The sequence below is a fragment of the Lissotriton vulgaris genome, chromosome 7, assembly GCF_964263255.1.
Source record: "Lissotriton vulgaris chromosome 7, aLisVul1.2, whole genome shotgun sequence".
Lineage (NCBI taxonomy): Eukaryota > Metazoa > Chordata > Amphibia > Caudata > Salamandridae > Lissotriton > Lissotriton vulgaris.
In genome coordinates this window covers 855,485,909-855,501,208 of record NC_141695.1, presented here as the reverse complement: position 1 = coordinate 855,501,208, position 15,300 = coordinate 855,485,909, and positions in this window count along the sequence as shown.

Here is a 15,300-nt window from a genome sequence, read left to right as displayed (position 1 = left end):
GCATCCATCTTGTCATTTTGTTGTTTGGTGGTTAGGAGTGGGGCTGGTGCTCGTAGGGGGGGTTGGTTTGTTTGCTGCCACACGTTCCCTGGGGTAAGAGTCAGTTTGTCTGCATTGGCTTTTTGCGGTTGAGTATAGGAGGTGAGGGACTGCCAGCACGGCATGAGGCCCGGTGGTGCTGGGACCCCTCCAGGTTGGAGCGACCTGGGGGATGTGGGGGAACCAAATCCGGCAATAGATCCGGAAGAATGGAGCATAGCCAGTGGGGCGCATGACGGCCCAGAGTCGCTGGCCAGAAGCAGTAGGGAGGTCTGCGGCGGCCTTCCCTCCAACGAGGGCTCGCGCATCACGGAATACAACATGATGAATTAAAGTGGTGCTGGATGACATGAATGGTGCGCGGTTCTGGACTGAGGGAGCGTGGTTGTATGAAGGGATGGGAGTGTTGGATGACGGAGAAAGTGTGATGTTGGCTGTGGCTGAGTGGGGAATTCTCAGGGGGGGGTTCTGGGTAACTAGAATCTGTTAGTTTTACAGGACGAGGGTGCAATTTCGTATGGACCGGTGGAGATCGTGCAGTAAGGCGCAGCAGCAACAGTCAGGACGTGGAGGTCCCGGACGGACTTTAAGGTAAAGGCTAAAGCCGCAGGGCAAGGGTTGGGGGAGCACTGGCAAGTGGGGTTTTCAGCTTGTCAGTGGGGTGGTGTGGGATTTGACACGGAGGCGGGTGCAGCAGCGGCATCCTGCAGCGGGATTTGGGAGCCTGGCGAGTTGGTGGGGATGGGTCCAGATGGACAGTGGTACACAATCCTGCTAAGAGGGGTTGACCAATGAGTCACATGTGGTTGGCCGGGCTGGATGCGTTAACTGCAAGAGGACATCAGTCTTCACTGTTGGCCACATCTTACGGTGTGGGGGAGGCCAGGTAGATTGCCTGGCTGATATACCACAGAGGCATCTGCGTAGCAAGGAGGATGGGGTTTGCCACAAAGCTACGGAGGGCAAGGCTTCGACCTGTCTTACTTGAACCAGTAGGGGTATTCAAGGCTCAGTCTCTCCGCTAAGTGAGCGTGTAATAGTGACGTTACATGGTATCATTAGTGGTTATGTGGTTATTGAATTTATGCTTGAGGTTTGTATAGTCAGCACTTGCAAGCCCAGTGGGTATCAGAGCTGTACATGTGCACAAGGAAGGGAGCAACGGCCTCCAGTTTGGGATACTTGATCATATGCAACCATTTCTGACCTGTGAATACGGTGCAGGGAATAGGATACGAGGGGGTTGTCAGTCTGAGGACCTTCATCTTTGTAGGCCAAAGTGCGGGGGAGTACAGTGGGATGGTTGACTCCTCAGTGTGTTAATTTGGTTGGTAATTTATTGGTTGAGGAGCACACGTTCAGGTCCCTGTGGATGACAGAGAAGGGGGTTTTGGGTTGTTGGCGCTTTGGTTGATTGCCTAAGTCAGTGTAGGACTGGTGAGGAGTGGGATGTTCAGGCATGTCTTGAAGCAGAGATAGGGGTGTTTGCAGCTGAGGTTGATGGGGAGTCCAATACGTATTCAGGGTAACTTGATCAGGAGGATCGGCAGTGGATAGTTTTCAGTGTCTAAATGGGGTTGGAAAGTAGCGAGTTGGGGCTCTCGGATTTCGGTTGTCCCAGTTTGGGGTTAGTGAGGGATTGGGAATTGGTCCGGGGGTGACCAGGTTTGAGTGGGGACAGCGTGACGGAGAGCAAGGGCGGCCTGGAATGTTCTACTGAAGGTGGTTGTTTTGTCAGGCTAAGTGAATAGGCAACAGTAATCTGTAGGCAGGCCATGGACGAGGAAGGTTGGGGGATGTCTGGGAGGGGCGGCACACATGAGATTTCAAATAACAAGGATAGGGGTATTTCTTCCGGAGGTCGGGCTGGGGTGCAGGATAATACGGTTGGAACAGGACGTAGACAGGGGTCACGGCTGGGATGAAGGGGTATTTGCTGTACGTGGTGTATTGGAGGTGGCCCGTGGGCAAGGTTTTTCTTAGGCAGGGCGGTCCATGGCTGCGCAGTTGAGGAGTTTGTTGGGTCGGGGTTTGTGCGTGGGGACGAGGGTGGTTTAGGGGGTGGTCAAGTTGGTCTTTTGGCTCAGCGGATGGGGTGCTCTTGAACAGGGGGTCATAGACATTGGGTTTCCCAGCAAAGGACAACGGGAAAGGGGATGTAATTCTAAGGACTAATCATTATTTTTCTACTACAGGAAATTGGTGTAGTTCGGGCTCCAGGGCGGTCGCCTGGATGGGTGGCCGGTCACCTGGGCATTTGGACAGCAAAGGAGGCGAACTACCAGGTGTACAGACATCTCCGAGTGGGGACGCCGTCATTAGGTTGTGGAATGATGAGTGAAACACTGGATGGTAATGGGGGGGGAGTGGGGGCCTTTACGGCTGTCATGGTATCGCAGGAAACGAGAATTGGCTACGATACGAGGATACCTGTGGGACAATGGAGTATCTGGGTTATGTCAGGTTTGGCTTTGCATTTTGAGGCATGGGCTAGGGTATGGTCCGCTGATATGGACGTGGGGCAATGTTGTTTGCGTGAATGAGTGGGGGCCTTGAAGACTTGGGAACGGGGTCCTGGGGAACTCACAGGCCAGGCAGGAGCCTGCTGGGTATGATAGAGATTGGCCCATCCAGGTTCATGGTACACAGGTACAGGTGGTGGTTGGTCTTTCACCGTAAGTGGGGGCACCTTTCATGGTCAATGATTGGCCTGGCAATGTTCATGATTCCACTGGTTGCAGGTACGGGTGGACGGTCGTTCACCGCGAAAGGGGGGGGGGGGTCTTTCCTGGACGGGGACTGACCCGAAAGTATTAATGGTGGCATGACGGAGGCCCAGGTGGTGGATGGTCGGTCAATGCTATAGGGAGTGCACCTTTCACAAGACAGGATTGGACCGGCAATTTTCATGGTTACACGGGTTGCAGGTACAGGTGATGGATGGTTGATCACTGCGAAAGGGGGGGTCACCTTTCATGGACAAGGACGAACCTGTAAGCGTATTCTGGCTTGCATTGGACGGAGGCCCAGGTAGTGGATGGTCATTCACTGCGATGGGGGGTACCTTTCAGGGACCTTGATTGGCCCGGCAATGTTCAGGGTTACAGGGGTTGCAGGTACAGGGTGGATGGTCATTCACCTCGAAGAAAGCACCTTTCATGGACAAGGACTAACCCGAAGTGTTCCGGGTTTGCATAGGTCGGAGGCCCAGGTATTGGATGCTCGTTCACTGCGATGGGGGGGGCACCTTTCATGGACTGAGAATGGCCTGACAATGTTCATTGGTACACAGGAGGGAGGTCCAGGTGGTGGATGGTCGTTCACCGTGGTGGTGGGGGGGGTGTTTATGGACTTGGTTTAGCCAAGAATGTTACAAGGTACACAGGATGCACGTTGTGGTGGTGGGTGGTCGTCCACCGGGACCACACTGGGAAAGAGTTGGGTGCACAGGACCTGGAGGTGCAGGTGGTCATGCGGAGGTTTGGCGCCTTCGCGGGCAATGACGGTTCCAACATTAAGACTTTACACGGGACCCACGTTTCAGTGGTGGATTGGTCGTCCACAGGGTGCCACGGGTTTGGCTGACTGGAGGAGAAAGGGTGCACAGGACTTGGAGGAGCAGGTGGTCGTGCGGAGGTTTGGCACCTCACGCGTTAGTCGGCGGTCCCCACGAAACTAATTTATAAGGGGGCATAGGTTTCAGTCGTGGATTGGTCTTCCACTGGGGGGCCACAAGGTCGGCTGACTGGAGGAGAAAGGTGTCCAGGGCTGGGGGGTGGGGCAGGGAACCGCCCTACGGGGGTTCCCTGGTTGGCGGTACTTTGGAGGGGTGGTGAGTCACATACGGGCAGATCCACCCCTCAGGGAGGGAGAACGGTACACGGGTGACTGATACGGGGCGCGGGAGGCAATGAAGGAAAGTCAACAGAGGATGTTTGGAGGGCAAGTGAAGGTGAGAATGGGGAGAGGAAGGAGGTCACTGAGTGAATGGGGAAGAGTCAAACAGGTGAGATGGTTTCGAGAAGGCTGAACGGAGAATGTATCGGCATGGGATGGGAAAAGTATTTTCTTACAGTTATGTAATGTCAATAAAGTTAAATGATGCAACCGTGTCCTAATAAAATGGCCTTTTACGCTTCAAGTAACAGCGTGGAGTGTAGTTATTGCGCAATGAGGGCCCCCGGGGGAAGTTAAGGTCACAGACCAGTCTTCCCCCGGGGCTATTCGCGCAATGGCCCGGAAGGACACGGTGTGGGAGGGTTTAGAGGATAGGGGAAGGGGCGGGCGTTAGGAAGACATATAAGGTGTCAGGAGAGGAGGATCCAGCCTCTTCCTGACACCTTAGCACCACCGGGGGGATTAGAGAAGAAAGTTGTCCACCCACCCACCCTACAGGTTACGTGGAGGGCTTGGGACTGGAGCGGTCTTAGCATGCCAGTTTAGGGCAGGTTGCAGAGTAGCGACGTTACTGTACTTTGGAGGGGTGGTGAGTCACATACGGGCGGATCCACCCCTCAGGGAGGGAGAACGGTACACGGGTGACTGATACGGGGTGCGGGAGGCAATGAAGGAAAGTCAACAGAGGATGTTTGGAGGGCAAGTGAAGGTGAGAATGGGGAGAGGAAGGAGGTCACTGAGTGAATGGGGAAGAGTCAAACAGGTGAGATGGTTTCGAGAAGGCTGAACGGAGAATGTATCGGCATGGGATGGGAAAAGTATTTTCTTACAGTTATGTAATGTCAATAAAGTTAAATGATGCAACCGTGTCCTAATAAAATGGCCTTTTACGCTTCAAGTAACAGCGTGGAGTGTAGTTATTGCGCGATATTGTCATATGTAGAATGATGTTTTAGCAGGTTATTTTAATAAGGGCTTTTGTTAAACACTACTAGACATCAGACCCCTACCCCAGTGTGCTTTGTGAGTGGGCATGTTCAAAATAATCTGTCCTAAGGCAGAGCAGGTAGACCATCTATCTATCTACCTATCTATCTATCTATCTATCTATCTATCTATCTATCTATCTATCTATCTATCTATCTATCTATCGGTCTCCCTATCTCCCTGTCTGTCTACCTATCTGTCTGTCTTTTTGTCTCTATCTATCTATCTATCTATCTATCTATCTATCTATCTATTTCTCTCTGTCTGTCTATCTGTCTATGTATCTATCTATTACAGTAGATATCGCAGGATTGCAGGTTACCTTTACCGTTGTCTTGTATGATATGTGATTCACTTTCCCTCTTCTATCCCTCTGCTACCATTCTCAATCCAAATAACTGACCAACATATCCACCACTCAAATTACTTTCATATTTCACTATACAAATTCACCACTAATCCTTTTATGGGTTCCTACTTCCTGAGTAGTATGCTGCTCGCTCAAAAAAGCACTTCAACACCCCATTAGGGGTAAACAAGCGCTATATAAATGCAAACTTTTTTCCCTCTTCTGTCCCTCCATTATCCTTCTCAATCCAAATAACTGACTAATATCACCACTCAAATTACTTTCATATTTCACTATACTAATTCACCACTAATTCTTTATGGGTTCCGGAGTAGCATGCTGCTCGCCGAAAAAAGCCCATCAGGGGTAACAAGAGCTATATAAATGCAAACTTTTTTCCCTCGTCTATCCCTCCACTATCCTTCTCAATCCAAATAACTGACAAATATCCACCACTCAAATTACTTTCATATTTGACTATACTAATTCACCACTAATCCTTTATGGGTTCCGGAGTAGCGTGCTACTCGTAGAAAAAAGCGCTTCAACATCCCATCAGGGGTAACAAGCGCTATATAAATGCAAATACAATACAATACAATCTATCTAGCAATCTATCTGTCTGTCTGTCTGTCTATATGTCTATCTGTCTATCTATGTAGTCATCACGAAACAGAACACTGTATCGAACTCGGAAGGATGGTAGCCTCACTAGGCCCATGGTGCCGCTACTTTGAGGCACAATGTATCAAGCTCGGAAGGGTGGGAGGCTAGCTAGTCCCGTCATCCCTCCTGCAGACAATCTTGCTGTTGTAAGCATGCAGAAGATTGCCAGAAAACTCATGCACACTGTACCTCAGAATGAAGGGGGTCTGAATAGCCCTTCGTGCTAGCACTCTGATGCACACTCTCTCAAGCTTAGAAGGATCAAATGCTGACTAGGCTCCTCGTGCCAGGACTCTGATGCAAACTGTATCAATCTTGGAAGGATAGAGGGCTGACCAGGCCCATCGTGCCAGCATGCTGATGCATACTCTATTTAGCTCAGAAGGATAAGATGCTGATTAGGCCTCTCGTGCCAGCACTAACATGCAAACTGAATCAACCTTGGAATGACGGAGGGCTGACTAGGCCCATCGTGCTTCACTCTGATGTTAACTATATCCAGTTTGGAAGGATAAGCTGCTGACTAGGCCCGTCATGCCACCACTCTGATGCAAACATTATTGTTCTCATAATGAGAAAGAGGTGTGGTGCCACGGCTAGGGCGACTGACTCCGGAAACTGGGGATCACGGTTCGATCCCCGGCACCGGCGGCAGCACCATGTGACTCTGGGAAATAGCTTGCTTAATCTTCCCGACGGCCCCCAGCGCCTAGAGACCCTTACGGGTGATGGTGCGCTTTACAAATGTGGATTATTATTATAATGATAAGATGCTGATTAGGAGCCTCATGCCAGCACTCTGATGCAACCTGTATCAACCTTGGCAGGAGGGAGGGCTGACCAGGCCCATCGTGCCATCACTCTGAAGCACACTATATCCAGCTCAGAAGGATAAGAGGCTGACTAGGCCCCTCGGGAGAGCACTCTGATGCACACTCTATTGAGCTCAAAAGGATAAGATGCTGACTAGACCCTCGTGCCAGCACTCTGAGGCACACTGTATCAACCTTGGAAGGATGGTGGGCTGACCAAGCTCATCATGCCAGCTCTCTGATGACTACTATATCCAGATCTGAAGGATAAGATACTGACTAGGCTTCTCTTGCCAGCACTCTGATGCGTACCATATCCGTACAGAAGGATTAGATGCTGATTAGGCCCCTCGCACCAGCATTCTGTTTGTACTAAATCCAGCTTGGAAGTATAAGATGCCGACTAGGCCCTTCATGCCATCACTCTAGTGAGTACTATATCCAGCTAGGAAAGATAAGATGCTGATTAGGCCCCTCGTGCCACCATTCTGATGCACACTCTGTTGAGCTCAGAAGGATAAGCATGAGAGTAAAATTGAGAAAGTTAACCTTTTGTTTTTTTAATAATAAAACATTCAAATCTTTAGCGATAGTACAGGGACAGAGCAGTAAAGGCCTTCCATTATTGCAAGTAGATGTGCCTTGTGATGATATCTCATATGCCTCTGACTCCCTATTGAACTCAGAGCTAATGAAAATCATCCAACAAAGATTGTGTAAAATATGGTAAAGTTTGATCAAAATTCAAAGAAGTGTATTTCTATAACCTGTGGAAGCTTTGACATTAATATGTTACATTATAGAGCTGCACTGAGAAGTACTTAACAGTGACAGCTTTTAAACATGGCTACAGAACCATTCCTGCCTCAGCCTCCACAATGGTGACAGTGAACTGAACCCTGTATACGTCCCAGATCATTATCAAGCAAAATTATGATCTATTAAATCAAAAACCATTATATTGAACTCATGTTTTTGAAAGTACGGTCATATGTAATTTTGAAGAAAATTGAGTTTTAGTTAAATTAAATATATACTTAAGATCACATTTTTGTAGGTAAGGGGTGATTTATCAAGGCTTTCTGGCTTCACTTTCTAAAAAGCATTCACTAAATAGCTATGTATTTGTCTCATTTTATGTTAAGACTTTGTTTTTACCTCTCTGCGTTTTTCTGCAGTTTTTATATAGGGCAACCACTTAACATCTGCATCAGTTAAATTACACAAAGTCATATTTTTTTAATGTTGAGCCAGTGTTGAGACTGCCGGTTACCCAGTTCCAAAATCAACAGCTCTAGCCATAACGTCATATCCTGGGCTCAGCAGTGGATAGTAGGCAGAAGCCATTTGAAAGCTCAGCTTGTTACAGGCTCAAGGTTCCAATAGTACCTTGAGTTGGACAAGAGCCAGGCTTCATGTTTGAGCCTGGCTTGAGCTTTCTGTTAATTACCCACCTCTAGTTCAACCTGCTGCAAGTTGCATTGTGGCACGTGAAGGCTTTTCTTTTAACCAGTGCTGCATGTGGAAAAAATGGCTAAAGAATCCCATAAACTGGGGCTGACATTATGGTAGATGAACGGACTGGAGGGACCCTGCCAAGTTTCCCTCGCCCCCAGGGCAGATTGTTTTGTTTTTAAATTCTGGGACTTGTAGTCTTGTTTATTTCATTACAAAACTGGACTACAAATCTGAGAATTCAAGAAAAACCTGGCTAGAGCAGCACATCATGCATTTATCAGGGGAAATTGGCAGCATTGCTGGAGTCACAAGTGGGAGAGATAAGTGTAGCCTCAGATCCAAAGAAATTGACAGATTACAGTAAATGTGTACTTGGGTACTTTTTTGGTCAAAAGTTGTCTACATTTTATATATATTGTCTCCCAATAAGGCACTTGCTGTGGAGATCACTGTGTAAGCAGATTCCAATGTATAGCATTGATGAGATATCTATGAAGGTTAATGCACTTGCTGAACAGATGTGTGTACAATCTAGTTACAGGTTTTATTTATCATAAAATAGCATAGACTTCTCACCAGGTCTTGCTCCAACACTACTAGTAGAGGGCAAGACCCCCGTAGGCTGTTTGCACCTTGACAAGTATGCTGCGTTGTATACCAAATTGTGACCCAAATGCATTATTTTGTATTCATTGTATTTTCTGTTTAAAATATACAATAAAAGATTTTTTCTGGGGAGCGGAGCTTGCTTGAGACCAAGATGGCTGCCTAGGTCTTGAGCTCCGTAACACCGAACAACAGTCCTTAAATAATCCTACAGCTCACCACTAAAATATAGCCCAAGTATAGCAATCCAAATATCGGAGCACAGCCGCTCCCCGAGGAACTGCCCCGAACTCCCCAGCCCCAGTACTTAAGGAGTTACAGCCGAGGCAGGCAAGCGATACACCAGGCCCTGATCCCCGGGCCAGAGTGCAGTGACGGGCGCAGCAACGTCTGCGCACGTGTGGCAGCGGATCGTTGATCGCGACCGGCTCCCCGGTCCTGGGGGTCTGGTACTTGCGACGATCGGCTAGGAACAGGCGGGCTACTGTTGGCGCCGGGGGAGTCCCGGACAGGAATGCAGGATGCCCGAGGTGGCTCGCTGAGATAACCGGAGCGGAGGATTGCACAACGACCCCTCGACTTAGGCTGGGTGGCGAAGGCAGGAAGAGGCTCTAGACGGAGGGCCCTCGCTAGGTGGCAGAAATGAGCCCAGAACAACAGGACTGAGCGGCCATCCGCAGCTGTGGGGAACCACCATTTTGTGTGCTGGTGGAGGCTCTGCGCTAGGGGAGATAGCGTCAAGACGGGACCCATTCCTGAGGCCCTGCACCGCCCTGCATGGAATAACTTGGGCAGCGTGGAGAAGCACAACACTGCGCATGGGGCTGAACAGTTTGTACAGCCAGACTCCACTGGATATTAAGCTGCAGAGCCGGCCTGAGCCTCGCGTACGGTCACGGCAATGAAACACCTTTAAGGGGTGAAGCCGCAGACGAACGATCTACAGGTCAGCTGTGAACAAGACTAAGAGGGCAGAGTTAAGGCAACATTGAGAGACCTATCGGAGTGCGGCACTGGGAGCAAGAATTAGTGTGGAATCAGAGAGAAAGGACGTTCTTGGAGACAGTTGTGTCAAACAAGGGCTCCCTGTTTACGTAAAGTATAAACAACACCCCTAGGTCAGGGAAAATACACAGTGGAAGAAACAACCTAGGCGGAAGTTTTTAGATTGCCTACACAATGGTCACAGGACAAAAAATAGAGAAGGACAGTTTCCAAAAAAGAGTTTGAACTTTTTTTGTAAAAAGTATACTATATAAATTTATTATAAAGAGAGACAATAAAAAGTGCATATATCACAGAACAAAATGAGAATACATTTCAAACTCATAAATCACATAAAAAACACATTTTGGTTCCTTTCGCAAAATTTAAAAAGGGGGGTGGTGTATCAAGTTGTGTGTCGACGCGTTTCGGCGGCCAGCGCCTTTCTCAAGACAGGGGACAACTTTCTAAAAATAGAAACATATTTTAGTACAATATTAAAAACATTTGTTACTACAGTTAAGAGTAGAAAAAGTTCACATTCTCCTATTTGTATAGTCAACATATCCGTTGTTAAAACCAGGGAAACTGAACAAAAAACAATTTTATCCTGTTCTATAAGGCAATATAAATGCTCAGGGGATAAGAGCAGGAATCAAAAGTCGCCTCTACTGTAGCTCAATGATTCAAACAGTCAGTATTGCATTGCATAATGATATGGCAATCTACAAAATATATTATTCCAGAACGCACAATTCTATTGACGAAATCAGATCCAAATGTACCACTCTTGGGAGCTGAAATATTGAAGTACATAAGGCCCATCTAATACAGATCGATAAATTCATATTTCTGACAATTGCATAAAATATAAACAATGTCCCTTTGTTTCCAATCAGAGGAGCACAATTTGTGGATTCCGTAATAATTATACACTGTTGGCTCAACACATGATATTTTATACAGTTGAACGGGTTTTGAATGTACATCTTCTGCTTTATACCTAATAACTTAGAACTTATAAAGTCTAAAAATGATGCAAGAGGAAATAATATATTAAATAACTAGAAACAATGTACAGAATAAAAAAGGGGAAGATGGAGACAGAAATAAAGAATCTATAAATTCTGCAAGGAGGAGTTATATTCTAAATGGCTAGAAAAAGTGACAAGGGGGGATAAAAACGAAAAGAAGAAGAATGGAAATAGATAAATAAATAATAAGAAACAGTGCAGAAGTAGAATTTGTGATGAACCATTATTATTTCAGGGTCTGTTCTTTGTATTTTAAGGTGTTGTTTGCATCTTAATCTTCATAAAAAATAGAGGATTGTACTGGTTCTATTTGTTTATTGGCTCCCAGACGCATTAGTGCTTGAAAACTGTAATAACGGTCATTTATAGAGCTTATATCGCTTACCTACAGCTACACCCTCTAATCAGCGGAGCACTTCTATTCGGGTCTTTAGGCGGTAGAAGGAATCACATAGCAATTGAACACGGAAATTCTGCAGCGTATAATATTAAAACAGAAAGGATTATTGTCAATCTCTATATTTATGTACTAGTACGGAGAATATAAAGTAGTGACTTGAAAGTAACGTACCTAATCACAACATTATTTCAATTGTTATATATAGCTGATGTTTGTTTCATTTTTTAATTCAGTATCTGGTAATTAAAGCAACCTGTGAGGGGTACATAAGAGGGAAATAATCTGAGAACTATTCACTATTTTACTCTCCTTAAATTATGCATGTGGCCTATTTTAAGCGTCTAAATTACCTGTTGTTAATTACAGTGTTGCATCGCCTCCACGGGGTATGACGAATAAAATTGCGGCGCAATCAAAAGATGGCTTCGCGTATTAGAGACAACTCCTGCATCAAAAGATGTTAAATAAACGCATTGTTCACTTATTTTTGTTTAGATATATACAGATACCTTAACGCAAGGGTGTGGCTAACCTTACCTATTTTCTTTGGTTAGCGGCTGAGGAATACTTGTGGGTCGGTGTGGTTAAATGCGGTTATTTTCGGTTCGCAGTCTTGCAGGGATATTCAATACTATACTAAAACAGGAACATAGGTATTATTACAGTGTTCCTGACGAAGAAAAATACCCATTTTTCCTTTCTGAAATCCAAACAGTGGTCAGCGTACCTTATCAACAGTATTCTTCTCAGTTTACTTCTCGCGTTGCCTCGATAATGACATACGCCGAGGGTATGGATGTCAGAAGTTAACCTACAACTAAAAATAGTTTAGGAATTACTAGTGGCTCATTTCTAAATGTTAATTTTAAGCAAGCGTTCGGATTAGAAAACGATTGTGTTAACATACCGGTGGTTTCTCTAATCGTGGCGCGTGGAGGCGGTCGTCTGGTTTCATTCGAACCAGAACCCCCAGAAGCAGCGTGATTGTGCCGCTTAATTAGGGGAGATCGTATTCCCGCTCGAGGAAACTGCTAGAGCGCTCCGCCTTAAAAATCAACTTTATCTGACAGCAAAAGGCTGTGCAAGCGCCCATCGTTTTCCAGCAAAACTACGCAAACGTAACGTTCTTCTTTCCCTTACTGGAGAAGACACTTCACTCGATTTTAGAGATGGAACTTGACTGATCTCCTTCAGGATCCATTTTAATTTGTACATCTTCGTAATTCATAAAGTGCCTTCATTCAACATTTCGAACAGATAAGACAGGAATTTATCCTATATTGCTTCTTAAAAACGTGGCAGAGAATTGATCTCCAGACCCATCAGTTATCCGCATTGTACAGAAGCACACCGGGGAATTGCACAGACCCTGAAACAAGACAGACATCGAACCTTAGTCTTGACAAAGGTGGATCATATTTGCTTCAGAACCACCGAAACGCGTCGATGCCCAACTCCTGTACAATTCAAGTCCTCTCCTCCCCTGTTGATATACAAATTTGTGGCCATAAAACAAGGGAGTGATGAAATTGTAGCATTGAACGTACCACTTGTATTTTACAGTTTTTTATGTTTTACAACAAATTTTTGTCTGCCTTTTGTATTGTGCAGGTCACAATAGATTGTATTATTAGTTCAAATTTTAATTGTTACTTAGAAATTGTAATGATGTATAAATGTAAACTGTTTTTATTATTGCTACTTTAATAAATTGTTGTGTACCTTATGTTTAGAATTGCATTAGTTCATGATTTTATCTTTGTTTGATTTAAAGCTAAGTCTTAGCTTATCCTGTATATGTCTCAAGGGAACTAGTTTAATTTTTGGGTCTAATACCACACTTCCCTTGATTAACTCAAGGGGTTCCTCTCTCTTCTTATAGCACCTGGGATACAATGTCATAGAAAACTGTTCACCTTGTTAATACTAAGAGATAGTCCTCCTTTCTTATCATTCTATTCCTTTAAAAAAAAAATGTTTTATTGTGAATCTATGATCGTACAAGACAGAAAAAGAAAAACAGAACAGTAATCGACAAAAGGAAAAAAAAAGAAGCAATTTTCAACACATCAGTCAGCGGTATGTAATTTCCTACATTAATACATAACATAGCTAAAGCCGAAATGACGCACCGGAAAACAGGCTAATAAGAAACAAAACAGCAAACTGGGATTTATCTGTTCATGTAGGTCACCACTGGCCCCCAGATTTCTAAACCAAGTTTCTTTTTCCGAATACCTTTCAAAGCATATAGAGAGTGTTCAATATTGAAGGATGCCAGAAATCTGGCCCTCTATACTTCAAACGTTGGTGCATCCTTCTGCAGCCACATTGAGGCAATGCATAACCTTATTACAGCCGTGGCCATGAATATCAGATATTGATGTTTAAACATAACTAAGTCTCTCACAAATTCCTCATCTAACCCCAATAGCACATGAGCATGAGACAATCGTATCATCCCACCCAATATCTCCTCCAAGAATTTCTCTACATGCCCCAATAGAGTGTTTAAACGGATACATGAGTAAAAAATGCGTAATATATCAGCTTCATCAGATTGACATCGAAAGCATTTCCTTTCATTAGTACCTTCCCACTTAAGCATTTTAACTGGTGTATAGTATAAATTGAAAATGGTCTTGTAGTGTTGTGTACGGAGATTAGCGGCCAAGAAAAGTCTTCCAGACTGGTCGAGAGAAGTTTCTATCCGAGTCCCAGCCCTGCCAAGCCGAGTGTCCCATTTTAAATTATGCATATCTAAGTCGTTGCTCCTGGTTTTTAATGATAAAGAGTACAAGTAGCCAATACGAGAATTTTTGCCCACAGCTTTAATGACTGGGTTTTTATCTATGTTCCATTGATGTTTATACAAATAATCACGGGCTCCAATTCTTTGAACCGTTTTGCTTCGCCACTGATCTACTATTCGATCCCAAAATATTGTCGGGAGAAGTGGCGAAGCAGTCAAAGGAGTATATCCAGTTATCCTCCCCATATTGGAAAGATGTTTCACAGAACTCCATACCTTAAAAGCTGTTAACAGTACCTTGAACCTGGTCCTCTTATAATAGTTCATGTCAATATTGATTAATAGACGATTGTTGGCTTCGCTACCTAATAACATTTGAAAGATAGAAGGAGCTTCTGCCACATTGCACAGTTCAGTCCCTGTTAATAAAATGTTCATGTGCGGCAGCATGCAAACAAAATAATAAAAGGTGAAATCCGGAACAGCCCATCCACCTTGATCGTGCGATAAAGTCATAAATCGCAGGGCTCTACGCGTTTTCTCCTGTGCCCACAAAAATCTAGAACATACAGATTGTAACCATGCAAGATTAGACCGCGGTATCTCCAATGGGACAGCTCTCAGGAAGTACAGAATTTGGGGTAGGACGGTCATTTTAAGGACATTACAACGCCCAACCATAGATAAGTGCAGGCATTCAAATCTATCCAATTGCTTATTTACAGCATTCAATAGGAATGACCAGTTTGCCTCAACTAATGCATTTAAACAGGCCTGCAGTTTAATCCCTAAATAACTCACTTTCGGCACTAGCCGTTGGTCTATCCATGTTGTAATATTAACACAGAGTATTTGAGTCTTAGCAGCTTTGAGCTTATAGCCAGATATATATCCAAATTGCGCGGCCAACGACTCAATTTCTGGCATAGCAGTATCAGGATTCCGACTAACAATAGCCACATCATCTGCATATGCCAGAACCCGATAATGTTCTTGTTGCCATATCACAGGTTCAATTCTACAGCTAGCCTCGAGCATTTTTAAAAATGGGTCTATGTGTAACGAAAACAATAAAGGGGAGCAGGGACACCCCTGACTTGCACCACGGAAAATATGCACCGGGCTAGATTCTAAGCCCATGGTGCAAATGCGTGCTATAGGTTGCCGATAAAACGTCAAACAATCAAAAAAGATTTTATAAATTTCAAGTGGGAGCTTATCCGTCCCAGCAGCCTTTCCCAATGCCAAGCTATTAATGGCTCGCTCCACCTCCTCCAAAGTTATAGGAGTCTTGAGGAGGTCGGGCTCTTGTTCAT